Raw genomic sequence first — 6,698 nt, forward strand, 5'->3', positions numbered from 1 at the left:
AGCTAAATGACACAGAATCATGAAGTGAACACAAGACGACCTTCCACAATGAAGAAAGGACGAAGATACATGACTATCTATGCGACCGCATGGATAAATATGAGAAAATGGCCAAAAGGATAGACTCGTCATCACGGTATACCATTTGATTAGCACCACGAACCTGCCCCACAATGCAAAAATCATGGTAGTCCCGCTCCTACCAAATTTCAATTCTCACAAATCAAGCCATATAATGGATCTAAGGACCTCGTTGAACACTGGGAGACCTTTAAGAAACATGACGCTACATGGCTTCCCATGAGAGGTCGTATGTAGAACCTTTCCCCTGACGCTTAGAGGAATAGCAAGGACATGGCTTGTGAAATTGTGGTTGAGTTGCATTGACAACACTAAGGAACTCAACTAGCAGTTCTTAACCCAGTTTATGGAAAGTCGGAGTAGAAGACGGCCAATTGCTTACCTTTCCTGGTAAAGTTGTAGAAAGATGAATGTCTAAAACGTATCTATCAAGGTTCAACCGTGAGCGCATGATAGCAAGTTACCATGATGAACAGATCATGTTGACAATGCTCCTTGGAGGCATCTATTCTAGGAGCACCTTTATGGTTGAGGTGGCAAGAAAAACCTCAGTAACATTGTGAGAGTTCATAGACAGGGCAAACATTGTCAACATAGATGACACTTTAAGGGCATTGATTGGTCCAAGGGAAAACAAACTCTGGAAAGCAGAGGTTTGATCATAGAAAACAAAGATTGATAGGAACAAAGGGACAAAGCAAAAGGTGAAGAGGTATGTGTACGCAAAGAAAAAGGATAGCGGTGCTACCCCCAAAAGCTGGATCACTAAAGTAGCGCACGTGAACATGCATGTGCAGACAAGTGATGAGGAATGTGAGTAGGAAAAGGGTGAGAGAATAGGCGCGATTGATGCACATGACCTGTTTGTCTCTACCACAAAACCTAGGGACATCGAATGAAATACTACCATAGTATTAAGTGAAGGATAACCACACTGGGGGAGGGCAGAGAGGTGGAACGGATAACTACCCGCTGCTCTTCGCTCCCAATGCAATCAACGAATGAGTGACGAGGATTGGCTCAAGGTCCCCATTGGAGCATGAGCCCAAGACAAAAGGTGAGGCCGAAAGGAAAGCAAAAGGTGGCCCCAAGCAAAGCCTGAGTAGGGACAATGCTCCCTAATAGAGAGATACAAACAATAGCGAGAGGATACATCAGGGGAGGGCTGACCTCTTATGGTAGCTTCGCATATGACCGAATGGCCTGGTACAAGGAAGTTTTTGCTATGGAACGATCGTCAAGGACAAATGGAAAGAGGAAGATTGAGTCCATCCTATTCAATGAAGAAGACCGCAAGGGAGTGCAGTACCCACACAATGAAGCCTTAGCAGTGATGATGTTGATTGCCAACTGCACAACTCGAAGAATCCTAATCGATGATGGGAGCTCTGCCAATTTGTTTTGAGATTCCTTCATAAAGATGTGGGATAGGGGCTGACTGCATATGCCATTTGGAAACTCCTAAAAGGGGTTTCTCAGGGAAATTTTTCTAGCTAGAGGGTACTATATACCATTATCAATAGGGACAAACCCATGAGTAGCTTCAATTATGGTGGACTTTCTAGTGGTCAGGACTGCCTCCTCTTATAATGTGATCATCGGGCGATCGAACCTAAACAAACCTGCGAGCCAATACTTTCACCTACCACCTCAAAATAAAATTTCCAACTGAGGTGGGAGTTAGTGCTACATGCAAGAGCTTAGGAAGGGAGAAAGGGATGTAGGTACGGTAACGAACCTCGAACCATCACTGCCTCCTCCCTGACTCCTAAGGCGTGAGATCGAGACATGAGACGAGCGGGCTTGAAATAGGCAAAGCCAACAAGCCGCTAGAGCTCATAACCTTGGATTAGTCCTGATCGAAGGCCACCATGAGAAGTGGAACTAGAATGAAAGTCAGGTAGAGGCTAGAACAACTCCTAATCAAGGGTACTAATGTGTTCATTTGGAGCCATGAAGAGATGCCCGGTATCGATGCTAGGACCATCAAGCGCCACCTTAGTGTTGACTCGTGGGCTAAGAAGGTGGGACAAAAGCTAAGAAGCTTTAGTATGGAAAAATACATGGTGATAGCCGACAAGGTCAACTGCCTACTAGTTGTGGGGTTTATTATGGAGGTCTAGTACCCAGAGTGGCTCTCCAACGTAATCCTGGTGAAGACATTGAATGGCAACTAGAAGATTTGCATCAATTTCACCGATCTAAATAAGGCATGCACGAAGGACAACTTTTCCCTGCCATGAATTGACCAAATATGACTCCATGGTGGGACATCAAATGCTAAGTTTATGGATGGCGAATCTAGCTGTAATCAAATTTGGATGAGCAAGGATAATCAAGAAAAGATTGCGTTCATGATAGACTAAGGATTGTACCACTATCGGGTAATCCCTTCGGCCTAAAGAACGCCGGGTAACTTAACAAAGGTTAGTGAACTGAATGTTCAAGGATTAAATTGAGTGTAACATGGAGGTTTACGTCGCAAGGAATTTGAGCATGATGTGGTGGACCTATGGAAGGCTTTTGGTGTCCTGCAACAGTACAAGATAAAGCTTAATCCATCAAAGTGTGCCTTCGGCATTGGCTCAAGCAAGTTTCTAGGCCTCATAGTCTCGAAAAAAGGGAGTGAAGCCAACCTTGAGAAGATCAAAGTAGTTATTGGGATGATAGCACCTAAGAACCTCAACAAGGCATAAAGGTTGGTGGGAAGGATTGAGGGATAAATGCGCCCCTTCAATAAAGTACTATGTAAAGTCCAAGCTTGGGATGACAAGTGCGACGAGGCATTCTAGCAACGAAAAGATTACCTAACCCATCGACCTCTTGTATCTCAGGTAAGATTGAGAGAGAACCTATACTTGTACCTGTTGGCCTCTCCAAATGCAATGTTAGCAGCATTGGAAGGATAAAATGTTTGAGGGCCAATCTACTTCACACGTCAAGCTTTGGGGGGGCCAAGGCTTGTTAGCCCTGGGTGGATATGTTGGTGCACGTATAGTCATTGCAACTCACCGTCTGAGACCCTTTTCCCAAGCTCACCTAATTAAGGTGCTCATTGAAACTAAAACTCCCTCTAGAAAGGCCCAACACTTCTAGCCATCCTATAAGGTAGTCAACCGAATTGATTGAATTTTACATCAAGTACCTCCCTCGGCGAGCATTAAAGGGGAAAATACTAGTGAATTTTATCATGGACTTCCTGAATTTCCTCGAACTAGCACTAAGGACCCCCACGGGAAAGCCCTGGCAGGTAAACATCGATGGCTTCTTCTGCCAACTTGGGGGAGGAGCGAGCATCCATATAATAACAGGAGATGGGAGGGAAATCCACTACTCGATAAGACTCTTGTTCATGACCAACAACAATGAGGCAGAGTATGAGGTGTTGCTGGCAGGCCTCGCTATGGTGGAACCCATTATTAAGAGCAAAGGAAATCAATGTGCTAGCTAACTCATAAATAGTAGTCAACCACGTATCAAGGGAATATGTAGCCAAGGCACGCAGATTGAAAATGTACTTGCATGAAGTTTGGGAGAGATGTGACTATTTCGAATATCTCAGCATCAAGTAGTCCCCGCAGGATGACATTTGGATAGCAAACCTACTAGCACATGTCGCATCTGAAGGAGACGTGGTAGCCCTCCCTTAGGAAGTGAAGACCAAGACGCTGGAGACCCCTCTCTGTTAGGCTTGAAATCTTAGAGGTAAGCACGGAGGGCCCGAGTGGGTGCATAACATCCTATAGTACTTGACCGATGGCGGGCTCCCTGAGGACAAATGAGAAGCTAGAAAGGTGAGGAACAAGGCATCCCATTTTACCCTTGTAAATGGAGTACTGTACAAGCATGGCATTTCCAAACTGCTCTTGAGATTCATCTCACTAGAAAAGGCATGAATGAGTGTTTGGAAACCATTTGGGCGAAAGGGCTCTGACAAGGAAGGTCTTGAGGGTAGGCTAATACTGGCCACATGCCCTTATAGGATGCAAATAAATTTGTCAAGAAATGTTTGGAGTACCAACTGCACGCACTAGTGCCCCATTGCCCCCGAAGGAACCATAGTCGAATGTTGCACCTTGGCCCCTCACGTAATGAGGAGTGGATATCGTGAGGCCCAAGCCTCCAAGAAAGGGAGGAGTAAAGTTCATAGTCATTGTGGTGGGCTGTGTCATAAAATGGGTACAAGCTAAAACCCTTGCAACTATAACGATTGCCAACATAACCAGATTCCTCTGGAAGGCCATTGTATGCCACTTCAGGGTACCTTGGAGTGTAGTTACAGATAATGGCTAATAGTTTGATGTCTACCATTACAGGAACTTGTGTGTTGAGCTGAAAAGCAAGCCTTTATACTCCTCATCGGGCCACCTCAATTGAACCGGCAGGTTGAGGCAATGAATAAGGTGAGCATCTTGAAGAAAAGATTGGTAAACAAGAGGCGAGCATAGGCTAAGCTTCTAGGAGTCTTGTGGACATACAAAACTTGTCAAAAACCCCAGTGGGGGAAACTCTGTTTGCCCTGGCTTACAGGAGTCAATCGCTGATAGTGGCAAAAATTGGGACACCTAGCTATAGGGTCCTAAGCTTCAACGAAATAATAAACTATAAAGGGCCAAAAGGGAGCCTCAACCTATAGGAGGAAAGAAGGGAAAAATTTGAGGTCAGGGTTGCCACTCCCAAGAGGAAGGTACGACAATACTTTGGCAAGAGGGTTAGGCAACAATCGTTCCATGTAGGGGACCTAGTCCTAAGGGAGGTTAGGACAACAATATCGGTGGAAGGGAAGCTTTGCCCTCGGTGGGAGGGCCCATATGTGGTCAAAACAAGCCACATGCCGAGGTCTTACTAACTCAAAGATTGGCCTTTGTTCCCATGTGTTATCACTCTCCTCTGGCAACCTAGTCAAGTGGGAGTCCCCATACGCACATGGAGAATCTCCACAGTTGACACACACTCTCTTAAAGAGTGTTGGCCTGCACTAGCTCGGTTAAGCCTACCTCTAGCTAAACAAAGTCAGGTGGGAATTCCCTATCCACACAAGGCAAATCTCCACGAGAGACACACACTTTCTTAAGGAGTGTCGGCCCTAGCCAGTGTGGTTGAGCCTATCTCCCGCTAAACCAAACTTGGTGGAAGTTCCCCACTAGCAGCTAGTGAGCATAGATGGCATGCTCTGTAAAAAGCTCTAATCCTAGCTGGTGCAAGCTGAGTGATCGCAACCCTCCCACATGGCAAATCTCTACAGGCAATACACACTATCTTAAGGAGTGCTAGCCATCTCCAGCATGGTCGATCTTGTCTCCCGCCGAACCAAGTTGAGTGAGGGCTTCCCACCCACACATGGTGAATCTTTGCGGGTGACACTCACTCTCTTGAAGAATGCTAGTCCTCACCAGCACAATCTAGCCCATCTCCCACTGAACCAAGTTTGGTGGGGGGGCCCACATGCACATGGTAAATCTCTTAGGGCGACACACATTCTCTTAAGGATTATCATCCCTCACCAGTGCTGTCAAGCCTATCTCCCTTCGAGTGACACACACTCTCTTAGGGCTCCTGACCTACACATGTTGAATCTCTACGAGTGACACACACTCTCTTAAGGAGTCTTGGTCCTTGCTAGCGTGGTCGAGCCTATCTCTCGCGGATCCCCATCTACATATGGTGAATCTTCATTAGTCATTAAGACATGAGAATAGTATTAAAAAAGAGAAAGAATAAATAATGCAGGAACCAAGATGATGCCAAATACCACAGAGGAAGGAAAAGAAAGATATCTTATAATCAAATGATAGAAGTAGTTCAAAGCAAAGCATAGATCCAAATGAAATCGGCAAAACAAGATAGAGGCCCGCACTTAGGGTGCAAGGTTATGTGCCGGAGGAGGAAATGTATTTGGCATCAGATTGGTGCTAATGGAGTTCAACAGTTAAAAAACATCGACAGGAGGTAGCATCGAACCTAATGACAGGGAATGTAGGTCAACATCGGGATGGCTCAACAGGAGGTCCTTACAAGCACTTGGCCAAGGGACATCCCATCACCCCATGGCCTATTTTTAACTACGAGCTCAACTAAAATCTAAGTAGAAAGGTCAAACAATTAGCTCCCATGAGGATGCCAATTCTTCCTCTAGTCACTCGAATTCCTCTTGAAGGCTCACGATTACTGCATCGAGCCAAGATGGCTCCAACTAAGAGGCCTTCCATTCCTCCCTCACAAACTCCAACTGAACCTGTGTTGTACCCACCTCGCCGCAGAAAATCTAGAGCAATGATCAGATCTTCGAGCAATCAACCTCCGTGGAGAACCATCTCAAGATACCTGGTCTCGCAGTTATTCCCTTTGCTTATATCTAACTCCATACCATTATTGAGACTACACTCGTAGTCCCACTAATCCCTTAGTAAGCATGCCTGTAGATCGAGTGGCGCACACTTCTCCTACTCCCTAGTTAGCTCCTGAAAGAGATGATCAAGCTCTTCTTCCTGGTGGTGGAGGAGGTTAGCCATCTTGGAGTAGGTCCTGGCCAACTATTTCTTCTTAGCTTCTCAGAACTCTACAACCAACCCTACAGTCTTTATGTAGGAATGAGAGGACCAGACATGCTCTTCTAA

The sequence above is a fragment of the Carya illinoinensis genome, chromosome 5 (genome assembly GCF_018687715.1).
Source record: "Carya illinoinensis cultivar Pawnee chromosome 5, C.illinoinensisPawnee_v1, whole genome shotgun sequence".
Classification (NCBI taxonomy): domain Eukaryota; kingdom Viridiplantae; phylum Streptophyta; class Magnoliopsida; order Fagales; family Juglandaceae; genus Carya; species Carya illinoinensis.